Genomic DNA, 16101 nt, shown 5'->3' with positions numbered 1-16101 from the left:
TTACAACTGGGGTTCAGGTCACTCAGGCTCTGTCTAGGCTCTGTCTTTCTCCATGTATGTGAGTAGGCAAATTACCTAACCTCTTTGTTCCTGAATTTCCTCACTGTAAGTATACTGAAAGGATTGTGAAAATAACTAAAACCATTTAGCCCAATGCCTAATCCTTAGTTAATCCTTGATAAATGTTAATAAAACAAAAGAAATAAAAGCTCCCTTGAACTGTAATAACAAGTATGCACAGTAAATGTTTACAGAGAAAATAAAAAAAATTTTTTATTATACAACCATTTTAAGAGAAGCAATTGTAAAAATACATTTTTCATAAAGTTTATTTATTTTCTCTGAGAAATGTAGGCATATTAATAGAACCCAGGTGAATATTAGCACTAGCTCTGAATCAGAACACAAATAAACAAACAAAACCCTTTTAAATATATATATAAACTAAGAAAATAACTAGATCATCAAATCACCTCATACATTATGAAAGCAATCCTGTTTGTAGTAGAGTCAAGGAAAAAAAGGAAAAACTTCCTAATATCAAAGAGAGAAAAGTAAATTGTCAAAAATTAAACTATAATTATAAATATTAAAAATTATCTCTCCTTGTCATATCCAAACCTTCCTAATGTCCGCTTCTCAAATTCCATTCACTTTATCAATCTAAAAAGTGCTGTGAAAGACCAAATTACTTAGATGGTTTTATTCAGGCTGTTGTAACAGAAGGAACATTCATTAGTGAAGACTTGTAAAAGACTAGTGAGGAAAAGGAGGGTTCACAGGGAAATTAGGAGATTATGGAGGAGGACAGTGAGTCTTATTTGAAGGCTGGAGGTGTTTAATTCTTGAAATATGCCAGAAAAGTCACTCCCTTGCAGTTAGCCATTTCTCAGAACACAAGAGAGGAGGGGAGGGTCTCTCAACAAGATTTCTAGGAAGAAAGGGCTCAGGTAAATGTAACAACATTAGTCCCCTATTTATTCAATATTAATATGATTCAGTCAGTGTTGAACAATTCAGAGACAATCCTAAACCTCCTGAGTAGAATGGATGAAAAGCTGAATGAAAGGTTAACTGGAATAGGTAAGTTAAGCTTCTGATAGTATCAGAAAACTAAAACTATTACTATACCAATGGATGAACACAGGATCATAAGGATAAAACCTCACATACTATCTTTAAGGTATAGTCCACAGGTCCAGCAGATTTTTTTTTTTTTGCAAGGGTGGGCATTGTCTTTAAAATGTTTTAGTTAATTCACAAAATTTAAACGTATCAAATTTGACCAATGAAAGCCCATTTCTAACATTTACTTGTTAATGTTAACCAGCAAATTAAATTCATTCATATAGTCTTCCTTCCAGTATTGAACTCACAATAAGATTTCTTCTGTTCGAATCTCTTATTTAATATGATAGAGAAAAAAGAACTGAAAAAGTCAAGATGATTGCCCTAAATTATTAGGCATTAAATGAGCTCTTATATTTTGAAAATTCTAACAGCAGTCTTTTGGAAACAGCTGTAATATTTACAGACTAGATACAGTTGCATTTTCCAAATTTTCTCTTTTTGAATACCATAGGTTTTCTAAGTTCTTTTTTTATTTCTGATGTTGTCATCTTGACAACATATGTTTTTATTTTTGAGAGAGAGAGAGTGTGGGTGAGGCCGAGAGCCAGGGAGAGAGATCACCAAGCAGGCCCCGTGCTGTCTACCCAGAGCCTAACGGGGGCTCAATCTCAGGAAACTTGAGATCATGACCTGAGCCAAAATCAAGAATTAGACACTTAACCAACTGCACCACCCAGGCACCCAGTCATCCTGATGTTTCTTAAAGGTACTCTTCAAAAGGGAGAGCAAGCTTGAGATGTGTGTTACAATTGCTGTTGGTATTTACAGTGGTGCAGATTGCCATTAATATTTTCAGTTTGCTAAAATATGATTAGTTGTATAGTGTTTATTAGGAAAAGCTGATCATCCTTTCAGAGTCCTAAAATTCTTTCATAAAAAGGTATAGATAGTAATTGCCTGAGAGTAATTGAAGTGCCAATATCACAGCTGTATTTCAGTAAAAAAAAAAAAAAAAAAAAAAAAAATCTAATGTTACACTTACCAGTATTCGATATATACCTAACACTAGCATAAATATAATTTTTGAAGGGATCCAGGACACATTACCCCAACATATTGCACCCTTGCATGTTTAATATTTTCAGCTGAAGGAATTTGAGAGTTTGAGTCACTCTGGCCTTCTCTCCCAGCCCCTTGTTCTTTCTTCAGAAACAGGGGTCATAAATCTCTCAAATGAGAGGTGCCTTCCCTATACCAGGAGAAAAGGAGAATCCTTACCTTTGAAGACAAAGACCATCATGAAGAGTCTAAATAAACAGACCAAACTTGCTACAATTATCTCATACTCCTCACCCTATCATATTCCTTCACAGCTGTCTACTCTTCATCAAACCTACATAAAAGTGCATAGGTCTAAGTGTTTCTTTGGGTTTTCATTTCCTTATGAAGGTCCCCTTGTCATATAAAACTTATAAAATTTTTTAATGTTTTCATTTATTTTTGAGACAGAGAGAGACAGAGCATGAGCAGGGGAGGGGCAGAGAGAGAGGGAGACACAGAATCTGAAGCAGGCTCCAGGCTCTGAGCTATCAGCACAGAGCCCGACACAGGGCTCGAACTCATGGAGTGTGAGATCATGACCTGAGCTGAAGTTGGACGCTCAACAGACTGAGCCACCCAGGTGTCCCGTCATATGAAACTTATAAATTAAATAAATGCATATGTTTTTCTCCTGTAAATCTGTCTTTACAAATTTAATTTTCAGGTATAGCCAGGGACCCTAAGAGGATCAAGGGAAACCTTTTCCTCCTCTACATTTTCATTTCTGTCTTTTTAAAATATTTTTCTTGTTATTGTTGTTTATTATTATTTTATTACTTACTATATAGTTTTGTTCTGTTTTCCTCCCTTCCCCCCGCCATGTTTAACATAAACTTATTTACGTGAAAGCCATATAAAATAAGAGTAAGCCCCTATCTATGAAATGGGGTTGTTACTCTTTAATGTGATTTAATACAAAACCTGAAATAAAGTAAGTACATACTAAAGATTAGTCATTAGCTGTATTAGACACATTCAATAGTTACAAGTATATTGTTTATTTAAGTTTTAAACAAACTTTATTTCTCTTTACTCCTTTTAAAATATGTCAGGTATAATATATCATGAGAAACATCACAGTTTTACTTGTTTTGAGAATTGTAATTTAATTATATTTATACCTCTTTCTTACTTAGATGTTATTTACCCTCAAGAATTACATTCTCTCCAAATCTGATTGGAAAAGACATCCAATTCCCCCTAATAACTGAGCCACGGTTTATCTTTAAGTGGCCGTAGGTAATAATAAAACTGTTTCTTTCTCTCTCTCTCTCTCTCTCTTTTTCTGTATTGTTCATAGTCAGCAATAAAACCAGAAGCTGGAGTACCCATTAAGTTGTATATTTGATAGACTTTCTAAAGCAATCTTCAATAGCAAATAAGAAAAAACAAAATTGAGCAATAAATAAAACCACAAATTAGAAATGAATTGCACGTTGCCTGGAAAATCATGAAGACAAGGAATAAGAACATTCTCTTGTTTGTGATGCAGGCATCACTTGCTTTTCTTTTCCTTTTTGTAAAGGCTATTTGGGGGGGAATAATATATTTTTTGTAGAAGAATGGTGATTGTTACATTTAAGTTTTATTCCCCTTTTTGCTATGGTATGATACAATAATAAATTAACCATTGCCCTATTTAAACTTCTTCCTGTGTGACATCACACTCCCACTACACACTTGTAGGAGCTATGTAAAATATAAAAAATTCCATCCCCTCTACTTTCTCTCCCTCCCTCATTCTTGTCCTTCCCTTCCTCCACCCTCCTTTCTCTGCCCTTCAGCAATTGCATTCCACTTCTAGAAAAATGTTTTACCTTGAACTCTATCCATTTGGGTTATTCAAGAACTGTCATTTATATTGACCTTTTTTTTTGGGGGGGGGGCAAAGTTAACTTGTTTAGTGGTAGATATTTCTCTACAGTTGGGCCTATCATTATGCCCTCACATCCTGAACTTCGATGTTCTCAGGACCAAGATTTTAGCACAAAGATACTCATAGTACCTCTATTAGAGTCTCTTGGGGTACCTGGGTGGCTCAGTCAGCTGAGTGCCCAACTTCGGCTCAGGTCATGATCTCACGGTTCAGGGGTTCCAGCCCTGCATGGGGCCCTGTGCTGACAGCTCAGAGCCTGGAGTCTACTTCAGATTCTGTGTTTCCCTTGCTCTCTGCCCCTCCCCCACTCGTGCCTGTTCTCTCTCTCTCTCTCTCTCCTCTCTCTCTCTCTCTCTCTCTCAAAAATAAGTAAATATTAAAAAAAAAAATTTTTTTAAAGAGTCTCAATACTCACACACATGCTTGGCACATTTTTCATACCTGGGTTTTCGAATATGTTTGGTGCAAGAAATATAATTCCAAGAGTAGCTAAAGTGGGTTCCTGATCATCTTTCAGGGCCAATAGAAACTGAGAGCAGACATAGAATGACTTCATATCTGTTAAACAATTTTAAGCTCTTCAGATAAAGCCTGTCCTCCATTAGGTATTTACTAGCAAGTGGAAATAATAATTACACACACACATGCACACACACATACACATAATACATGTTGCCTAATAGTTTCAAATTATCTGTGATAAGGATCTCTATTATTTTTCTTATCTAGTGCAGATGAATATTTTTGTAAAATACAATAAAAACATCATATTAATGTTAATCATTCTAGAAGTATCTGAATGTTTATTTTCTATTTATGTATTTACCTTGTTAAAGACTTGTAACAAGCAATTTATAGCATATTATACTGGACTGAACATCTTTATTCCCAGGAAATGTCACTCTATCCACTGGGTTTAGAGTTGAGTGGAAACACCACAATTAAAGGGTTATAAACCAGAGATGATATAAGTATATCACTATTTCATATAAAGGCTGAAGGTATGCATGCCAGGGCTGGTACGGCAACTCTGTGTCATGGAGTCCCCAGATAAGCCGCATCCTTCCATTCCATTGTCAATATACTTAGGCTCTATTGGTTTTCCATTTGGGACATATGGAGGCTTTAGCACTTAGTCACCACATCTGTATAAAAGCAGTAGCAGCCAGGAAAAGACACATAAAACAAGGAAGCACTGGAGGACTGGTTAGCTTACTCGGTTGAGTGTCCAACTTCGGCTTAGGTCATGATCTCATGGTTCGTGGGTTCGAGCCCTGCGTTGGGCTCTGTGCTGACAGCTCAGAGCCTGGAGCCTGCTTTGGATTCTGTGTCACCCTCTCTCTCTGCCCCTCCCCCCACTCACACTCTCTCTCTTTCTTTCTCTCTCCTTCAAAAATAAATAAGCATTAAAAAATTAAAAAAAACAAAACAAGAAAGCACTCATGTGAACTACTGAAGAAATTCCAAGCAGCTGACATCTGACATTTCTATCTTTAATTATTAGCCAAAATTTTGTCACAGGGCCACACTTAATTACATAAGAGTGTTTGAAGTAAAATCTTTATCCTGGAGAAATTTGACTAACTAAAAATAGAACAAAACAAAACAAAACAAACCAGTTAGGGGGAAGAAACTGCAAGCTATACCTCCTAACTTACTGGATAGCTACAATTTAGTGTTTAAAAGAGTTCCCAGCAATAACCCATTTGATTCATCTCTTTAAAAAAGAATATATCTGAAGTTTATTTGCCCTCCAAAACTTTTTGAAATAGTAGAGAACTATTTTTTTTTCCAAAATTGGAATTATTGAAGCTCAGTTTCTGTTCATCCTCTGTCTATTCCAGGAAGTAAAATGTAGGTTTAATTTTAATACAGTTCAATGACTCTATTAGATATGAGTGATAAAGTTCATTTCACTGCCTCAGTGTCTTTGACATCACTGGACAATCATATCCTCTAGAGTGTCATTCACTGAGAAGAAAAAAGGAGGATATGCTATTATCACTTTAACTTCGCAAAAGCATATCACTTCTGGGATGAATTAAGTATGACCATGGCAAATTTTATGGTCACTTTTGATATTTCAGAATGAACTTTTATAACATATGCCCTTTGAAGAACTAATACAAAAGGATAGTGCTTAAACACACCTGGAGGACTTTTTTCCCAATAAAATTTATGAAATCATAGTTGCTTAAAGTCTTTGACAATGTAACTTGCTAATCCAAAAGGGCCACCATGAAGAACAGAATATTCACATTAATTTTAAAATATATGAAGATTAGATTTCTTGGTAAAGAGAGATTTAACCCTTACGAACTTTTGGTAAGAAGTCACAGAAAAATTTCTGCTTCCCTCCCAAAACTTCTTTTTCTTTTGCAGTGCCCAGATCAAGAACAGCAAAAAAAAAAAGAAAAAAAAAAAAGGAAGAAATGATGGCTTGGATTAGGATATATTAGAGGACACTATTTAGATTACATTATGAGAATTGGGCATTAGTTGGCATACATATGCAGGTACTGAAAGAAGTGGGAATTTATAGCATGTTTATTTTTCTAAGATTGGCATAGGTGCTTTAAAAATGCATTTTCTCAAATTGTGATCTTAAAGACTGAGTCATGTTTATAGTTCAGATAGAAGTAATTCAGTAGTTTAAGTAAGAGATGATTATATCTTGCATGAGGTTAGTGTGGTGAAGATGAATAAATGTGGATAAATTGGAGCATCCATCAAAGGGCTTAGTGATGGATTCTATTTATAGAGGAGAGGTAAAAAGAATGATGCCGGGTTTCTAAGTTGGTAAAACTTAATGGATATTGATACCATTCATTGTGATAGGGAGACTGAAAGGGAACCATGCTTTAAAATCAGTGTTGTGCACAATTTCAAAATGGATGCAACAGAAAGTATTATTATCTCACACAATTACTAAATATATTCTTAAAGTAGAAAGAAACCTTAGAAGTTATCTAGTCCATCATCTTAAATGATGATAGCTATACTGTTTCTGCTCAGATGTCACAAGTGATAATATCCTCTTGGCTTTATCAACACAGAATAATACATTTTAAATAGGCATCATTGTTTTGATATTCTTATGCTCAGACAACATCTGCCCATTTGTAGATGATAGTACCAATTTTGAAAGTAAAGTAGAGTTCTATAGGCTTTCTCTACTTGTTCAAAAATATCTTGGTATTTCTTAATGAAATATTTGTTGTTTAGAAAGGCAAACCTGTTCCCCTGCCTACTGAGGAACTTGTATTTTCAAAATGAGAGAAACTAAGAACTGATACTGATTGAAGACAATCAAACCCACAGCAGCAATGTCTTTTTTTTTAATAAACCAAGGAATGCAATTAATAGGTTTGTATGGTTAAAAGATAAACTAAGGTACAAGTATTTTATGACTTATTTGAGCAAAAATCAATTCCAATGGGACAGCGCGTAACCAGAAGTGGTTAGGAATGCTCCACTGACCACAGCCACCTATGCAACCCCCAAATCTGTGGGAGACGTCATTGCATACATGCATGATTATTATATACATGTGGTAGTTTATGCTATTTCAGCTTAATCACAGTTTGTTGATTTTTACCACAGCCATAGATGCTTGTTTGTTTTTTGGATAGTATCATAAACCGAAAACCACAGACACCAAGATCTTGAAGGAAACAAATCTAAATACTAGGGATATTATTCAGACTGATATTATTAATTCTGTTTTGTAGAACAGGTTCTTTTGTTTGTAGAGAATATTTTATGGAATATATGTTAAGTCAGAAAGTGTGAAGGGTCTGAGACTTTACCCTTCTTGCAAGTTAACAAGTTAGTCTATGTAATTTCATGTGTATCCTGACAGAAGTATCAGACTGCAGAAAAACAGGCCATGCATTACTCACATCAAAAACACCAGCCTGGGTAGGGTCTTAGTGCCAGTTCTTTGAGCCCCAATCCTCACTGGAACACACAGTGCATTAGTCCAATGAGACTGCTATAGAAGAACACCATAGACTGGGTGGCTTATAGATAACAGAAATTTATTCCTCACAGTTCTGGAGGCTGAGAAGTCCAAAATCAAGGCACCAACAGATGTGGTGTTTGGTGAGAGTCCACTTCCTGGTTCATAGACAGCTCTCTTCTTGCTGTGTCTTCACACGGTGGAAGTGGGGAAGAAGCTCTCTGAGGCCTGTTTTATAAGGTACTAATCCCATTAATGAGGGCTCCATTCATGACCTCATCGCCCCAAAAGCCCTGCCTCCTAATACAATCACATTGGTGTTAGGATTTCAACGTACACTTTTAGGAGGACACAGTCAATTGCCCAGAGTGAGAACAAGGTATTATTTGGGAATGCAGTGAGTTCATATCACAGGAGAGGCACTCCAAAATTATAACACTTAGTGCTTAAGTTGGATAGCTGGTATTTCCATCCATTAGCCCCTGTGGGAAAAAGAAAAAAAAAAAACTTTATTTTGGTCTAGAATGTCAAAGACTCTTGTGATCTGAGGAGGGGAAGGCCTTCTTGGTTTATTACACTGAAATCTAATCAGATGTCTCTCAAGGGATGGTATATCTAAGTTTCTTAATACTCTAGAACGTAAGCAAATCTTCATGAAGATGGGAGGAATTTTTATTATCCTGAAATGTGTCCAAAGAGAGAAATGTTATGTCAACAGCTTGTAATTCTTTTCCTATAAATACCTGAAATGTATAGGGAAAAAAAAGAAAAAAAGAAAAAGAAGAAGAAGAAGAAGAAGAAGAAGAAGAAATAAAAACAGAAATCTAGGAAAAACTATCTTCTGTCATTATACTTATACCAGAATCAACTAAGATTCTCATAGGTGCATAGGATTTCTAAATGTAACAATGGCTCCTGATCTTTAACAAGGTCTCATAGTGGTAAATCAAGACCCTGTCACCCAGGCCATTCTTAGTGAATCTGTCATGGAACCTCAGGCTCCTAATGAAGTAGATGATGATGAAGAAGGAGAAACTGTAACAGAAGAAAGTTAGAATGAACTGGATAACTCTAAACTCTCAGTCAAATAGGAATGCAGACAGGTTTCTCCCCCAACTAAGAGAATATAATTCTGACTTAATTAAACTGTGGACTGATATTCAGCAAAAAATAGAAACACAGTCACAGGTAACCCCTGCAGGAACTCCATCATCTGTCCCTCCATCAGGGGAACAAAAAGCTGCTTTAAATCCTACCAGTGCTGCCAAGAGAATCCACACCAGGCTTCAATCTGAAGAATCTACTGAGATTCTAGACTCAAGCTATATTGTGGGACAGGCGCTAACCCCAAGGAAGCAAAAAACAGTTGTTAAATAAAATAAAAGGAAAAATGGATTTGTTTGCTCCTTCCAAGCAGAAGGAAAACATGTCAGCAGGTAGCATAGCCTCCACAGACTTACCAAATAGCAATAAATTCAGGCTAGATGTCCTCAAACACATGATACATGAAGTGGAACACTAAATGGAAGAATATGAATGGTGGACAGGATGTGAAGTCAAGGGACTACAGAGTAGTCCGTCTTACAGGTTTCACTCTGTAGCTGGTGAGCTCCCTCTGTTGCCTGATTTGGTACCTTAAAGAGAGTGAGCTGCAGCTGCATAAAGTAGACACAGGCAGCTGCTACAACAAGTGTTAGGTGATCATGAGCTCACTAATACTCTTACACCTGAAATTCTTCTTGGAGAAGAAAATACTACCCAGGTTAAGACTTCAGCAGTACATGGTCACAATAGATGTAGCAACTTACATCACTCACACATGCCATAAAGAATTGTCTTTGATAAATAGCAACACAGAAAATCAGGCATTAGAAAGGGGATCCATGGGTAGGAATTACAGATAATTCAGAGGGCCCTGTTCTAAATGCTAATATCTCTGTGCCATCGATGGTCAGAGGGGAAGAAGTGGTTGAATTCCCACAGGAAGACTTGGCTGTTAAACTATCCCAGGTGCCAACCCCCCCCCCCCCAGATCGTGTGGATCTGGCCAACAATTTTCCAGCACATGTATTTGAGCTCAAATAACACCACCAAGGCAGAAGATCAACTCAGAATTCTCTCCCTTGCAGCATGTATTGAGGAGGACTGTTCAAACTTGTCCTGCTCCACAAATTCTTCCAACTATGAAAATAATTGAGAAGAAACAAAATTGAGAAAAGACCTTACCTACTGCACAATCAGAATTCAAAGAAGTTGCCTCTTCACTCAGAGGTGGAGGGTTTCTCATATGGGGGAAGATATGGAGAACAAAACTCAGGTTCCTTTTTTTAGCCTCTTCCAGACCCTCCACAGTTCTCATTCAAACATTTAGCAGGACAGAACCCCCAATTTCTCAGAAGAGCCCCTAGTACTGGGATATGGGCCATAGCTTAGAACAAATGAGGCATCTATACAAAGAAAGGATTTCATGGTACAAATTGTTGAGTTGACACTGCAGAATTTAGTATCAAGATACATCTGAGCAATAATATTGGGCCAGAAAGACAGCAAGGGGATGGACTTCAGGAATTCAATAAGAGACAAGTCATACAAGTGACATGACTGCTAATTTTCCAGCAACACAATCTCTACCACCAGGAAGCATGAAGGAAGAGATTGCAGGAATGAATTAGCAGAGTATAGATACTCATAGAAAAGTCTTGCAGAGCAGCTGATACTTGTTGGTTTGGACCTTTTCTCTCCAACAGTATCGCCCATTCTGCCATGAGCCAGAGCACGGACTGAAGGAGAAAAGAGGACATTTTAAGTATTTATTATACACGTACAGCCCCCCGACAGCTTAAAATGCAGTGCTGTCTCTCCTACTAATTGAATAAATACAAGATCTTCAGGGACTGCTAGTAATTCTTGTTCTCCATTAAATGCTACCTCACGAACTGGGTGATTCACACCTCTTAATCCAAGAACAAAGACTGAGAAACAAAATGAAGAAGGCTGGTTTGCTTTTGCTACCCACTTGTCATAAATGAATTTGGTTTTACAGAGTTTGTTCTCAGTAATATATTCTTGAGCTTCCACTCCCCTTTCTCTGCTCCTGCTTTCAAGTTTTCATGCCCTTCTTTTAGATAAAACCTGCAAAGATCTTATGACTCAGTATTTTTGGAATAAAGAATGAAGCAATTATTTTAATTTTTGACTTCTTCCAATAGATTTCCAATAACTAACCAACCTACGACCTCTTGTAAATAAAATGTTGACAACAGGGAAAAAATACAAATTTAAAAAGTTTCCAGAAAATTGTTTGAGACTCTAAGATTTCTTAATTTTCAATATTATTTCCTTGATTTATTCTATCATTCATTTAAAGTATTATTAAGCTCTAATGATATAATGAACAGAGTCATAATCTAGTGTTGAAAACAATCTATAATCATACAGGTAGACAGAAAATATCTATGAAAAGAGCTACTAATAGAATTTTACAGGTACAGAGATCAGAGAACTTTCTCCAAGGCACTGATGCTGCTTAATAAGAATGAATATAATTTACTTAGAAGAACAAGGAAAGGGGGACACTCCAAGGAGAAAGAATGGCATGTGCAGTGTTCCATGGTGAAGCACAGCCTGTTCACAGTCCAGAGCAAGCATAGGGATAAGAGCAGGTGAGATCCTGGCATAAGAAAGTGATGCTATAATATGGACTTTGCATTTGTTTGGGGATAACTGGCCTTCTTTATCTTAATAAATAAAGAGTCATGAATGAAGGTGTTTTTAATGGGAGAGTTTGGTAATTTAATATACATTTTCAAAATATTACTATGGAAGATTTATCAAAAGAGAAGTAGATCTGACTGCCAAGATAAATCTATCTTCCAGTATGAATTCCAGAAAAGTAGAACCCACAGTGAAGTAAAAAGCAGAGTGCAGACTTCCTATGTAACTAGTATTTCATGACTTACGATATCACATCTATAATATGAGAGGCAGAATTCAGAGATAGCCTTAAGATGTCTGATTCCTACATGGTGCTCTATGGACTACTCTCCTCTTGAGGTAAGGAATAATTTGTGAATATGATGAGACAAAGATTGCCCTGATTAGGTTACTAATCAGATGACTTAATCAAAAGGAAGTTTATGTAAGTTGGCCTGTACTAATCTAGCATGCCCTTCCAAAGGTCTTCATCCTTCTGAATTTAGGGAGATTTTAACATAAGAAAGCAATGAAGGATGGTGTGTATCAAGGATCTGAGAGTACCACCTGGGAGCTGAGAACAGCCCAGATTTCACAGCCAGAAGGAAACGGGGTGGGGGGACTGCAATCAAACACAAGGAACCAAATTCTTCCAATAACCTGGATGAGCTTGGAAGAAAATTCAAGCCCCAGATGACAATCTCTGTCCCACCTAATACATTAATTTCAGCCTTGTGAGACCCAGGAGGAGGATCCAGCTAATTTGCCCAGATTCCTGACTCACAAAAACTATAGGATAATACTTGGGTGTAGTTGTAAGTGCCAAAGTTTTTGATAATCTGTTATATATTGATAGAAAACTCTGTGCATGTGAGTGTGTGTGTGTGTGTGTGTGTGTGTGTGTGTATACTCATTCCATAATCCATTAAAGTCTTTTTCTTTAATTGCTCTCGACAAGCAATTATTGCCATGCTACAGAATTCCAAAACTTTAGTCATAAGTTGTGATAAGGCAGGTTAGTCACAACTAAACCTTTATTAAAAAATTTATTTATTAAAACGTATTAAATTTATTATTAAAATTTATTAAAAATTATTTATTAAACATATATTGGTATGAAAATATAATTACTCAAATCATTAATATGAATTTTGAAGATATGTCAAAATTTAGTAATAAAAAACAATTTTGAAGATGCTTTCCAACCAGGTAGATTTGAAGAAGTTCAAATACATAGTTTGAATTGGAGGTGGATGCAGTTGTGTAGTCATAGGTTAAATTAATGCTTTCATCTCAACATTGTCCTCTTCAGATTAACCTCATGTTAGTACAGTGCATAACATCTCACCTAAATAGTTTCAAGCAGTTTTAAATATTTTCTAAGCTGAAAATTAAGTGATTTGAAAACTCTTCATCCAGTATATTGAAACAGAGAAATCATGGTGGTTGGCATCAGATCAGTCTGCAAGGTCAATCATTTTGTTACCAATTGTATTTTTAATCCACATATGCACTATAACTTCCTATAGTATGCACTATAACCAGATGTCCATTGGCTTTTCCCAAATAAATATCAAAATGATAAATATTTTGATAAATAAATAAATATTTCCCAAACAAATATCAAAATGAAGATTTGATGACTACATATAGAGTATAAAATAGCATAATTTTGATAGTTAAATAAATGTCCACTTATTTTACCAGCATTACATAGAAGAGAAAAAAATGTTTAACTATGATATATATATATATATATTGCATACATATGCAAATGTGTTTATATTTAAGTAACTAGTGAAAACAACTCATAGAAACAACTATCCCAATGATTTTTGTATATCTATACTCAGGATAATTCATATGTTTGATAAACTGGTATGTATGCATACATATATAAACCTATATTAACTAGTATATATATCTAATCTTATATACATAAATGTATACATACATAAAATAGATAGACACAGACCTATGTGTGGAATATTACCATATATACATAAACCTGAATATATAAACCTGTATACATGAACATACATTCATGTTAGTCAGCCTAAATTAAATAATATATTTATGATTATATAACAAAGTACCTATACATCTCATTAGAATTAAAGATATTTAATACAAATATAATTATATTATAAAATACAATTACATCATTAAAGGTATTCATAGAATATTTCATAAGAAAAAGACTATTTTTATTTTATTCTTTTTTGTTTATTTCAAGTTTTTATTATTTTTTGTTTGCTTTATGTTTTTATTTAAATTCTAGTTAGTTTACATATAGTGTGATACTGGTTTCAGAAGTAGAATTTAGTGATGCATCACTTATATGTAACACCCAGTGCTCATCACAAGTGCCCTCCTTAATATCCATCACACTTAGCCCATTTAGCCCATCCCCCACTGACCTACCATCCAGCAATCCTCAGTTTGTTTTCTATAGTTAAGAGTCTCTTATGGTTTGCCTCCCTCTCTGTTTGTATCTTATTTTATATTTTCTTCCCTTCCCCTATGTTCATCTATTTTGTTTCTTAACTTCCACATGAGTGAAATCATATGGTATTTGTCTTTCTCTGACTGACTTATTTAGCTTACTATAATACTTTCTAGCTCCAGAAAGATTTCATTCTTTTTGATGGCTGAGTAGTATTTCATTGTGTGTGTGTGTGTGTGTGTGTGTGTGTGTGCGTGTGTGTGTGCATGTGTGTGTGTATACACATAGCACACCTTCTTTATTCATTCATCAATCGATGGACATCTGGGCTCTTTCCATAATTTGACTATTGTTGAAAGCACTGCTATAAACATTGGGGTGCAAGTGCCCCTTTGAGTCAGTTTTTTTATAATTGGGTAAACACCTCATAGTGCAATTACTGGTTCATAGGGTAGTTCTATTTTTAACTTTTTGAGGAATCTCTTTACTGTTCTCCAGAGTGGCCACACCAGTTTGCATTTCCACCAACAGTGTTAGAGCGTTCCTCTTTTTTTTGCATCCTTGCCAACATCCATTGTTTCCTTCCTGTGTTGTTAATTTTAGCCATTCTAACAGGTGTAACATGATATCTCATTGTAGTTTTGATTTGTATTTCTCCGAAGATGAGCGAAGCTGAGAATCTTTTCATGCGTCTATTAGTCATGAGTGTGTCTTATTTGCAAAAATGTCTATGTATGTCTTCTGCCCATTTCTCAACTGGATTATTTGGTTTTTGGGTGTTAAGTTTCATAAATTCATTATAGATTTTGGATACTGATCCTTTATCAGATATATCATTTGCAAATATCTTTTCCCATTCTGAAGGTTGCCTTTTAGTTCTGTTGATTGTTTCCTTTGCTGTCCAGAAGCTTTGTATCTTGATGATGTCCCAATAGTTCATGTTTGCTTTTGTTTCCATGGTCTCTGGAGACGTGTCCAGTAAGAAGTGGTTATGGCCAAGGTCAAAGAGGTTGCTTCCTGTTTTCTCCTCTAGTATTTTGATGGTTTCCTGTCTCACATTTAGGTTTTTCACCCATTTTGAATTTACTTTTGTGTGTGGTGTAAGGAAGTGGTGCAGTTTCATTCTTCTTCATGTTGTTGTCCAGTTTTCCAAACACAATTTGTTGAAGAGACTGTTTTTTCTCCCATTGGATATTCTTTCATCTTTTGTTGAAGATTAGGTGACCATAGAGTTGTGGGTTCATTTTTGGGTTTTCTGTCCTGTTCCATTGACCTATGTGCCTATTTTTGTGCTAGAACTATACTGTCTTTATGACTACTGTTTTGTGATATACCTTGGAGTCCAGAATTGTGATAGCTCCAACTTTGCTTTTCTTTTTCAAGATTGCTTTAGGTATTCAGGGTCTTTTTTTTTTTTTTTTTGGTTCCATACATATTTTAGAATTGTAGCTCTTTCAAAAATGCTGGTGATATTTTGATAGGGATTGCATTAAACGTGTAAATTACTTTGGGTAGTGTAGACATTTTAACAATATTTGTTCTTCCAATCCATGATTGTGGAATGCTTCTCCATTTTTTTATGCCCTCTTCAATATCTTTCATAAGTGTTCTATAGTTTTCAGAGTAATTATTTTACCTCTTTGGTTAGGTTTATTCCTACATATCTTATGGTTTTTGGTGCAGTGGTACATGGGAATGATTCCTTGAATTCCCTTTCTACTGCTTCATTATTGGTATATAAAAACACAACAGATTTCATTATTTTAATTTTATATCCTGTGACTTTACTGAATCTGTGTGTCAGTTCTAGCATTTTTTGGTGGAGTATTTTGGGTTTCTACATGGAGTATCATATAGTCTGTGAATAGTGAAAGTTTGACTTCTTCCTTGCCAATTTAGATTCCTGTCATTACATTTGTTGTCTGATTGCTGAGGTTAGGACTTCCTGTGTTA

The 16101-nt window shown here is 35.5% G+C and overlaps 1 pseudogene; it reads left to right on the top strand.

The window, feature by feature from the left end:
- The first annotated feature begins 1046 nt into the window (after positions 1-1046).
- On the top strand, positions 1047-11067 carry LOC123608881 (annotated as a pseudogene).
- The last annotated feature ends 5034 nt before the right edge of the window (positions 11068-16101 follow it).

Source organism: Leopardus geoffroyi, chromosome A1 (genome assembly GCF_018350155.1).
Source record: "Leopardus geoffroyi isolate Oge1 chromosome A1, O.geoffroyi_Oge1_pat1.0, whole genome shotgun sequence".
Taxonomy (NCBI): domain Eukaryota; kingdom Metazoa; phylum Chordata; class Mammalia; order Carnivora; family Felidae; genus Leopardus; species Leopardus geoffroyi.
Note: the sequence above shows the minus strand (reverse complement) of the source record. Positions and strands in the feature narration are given on the sequence as shown.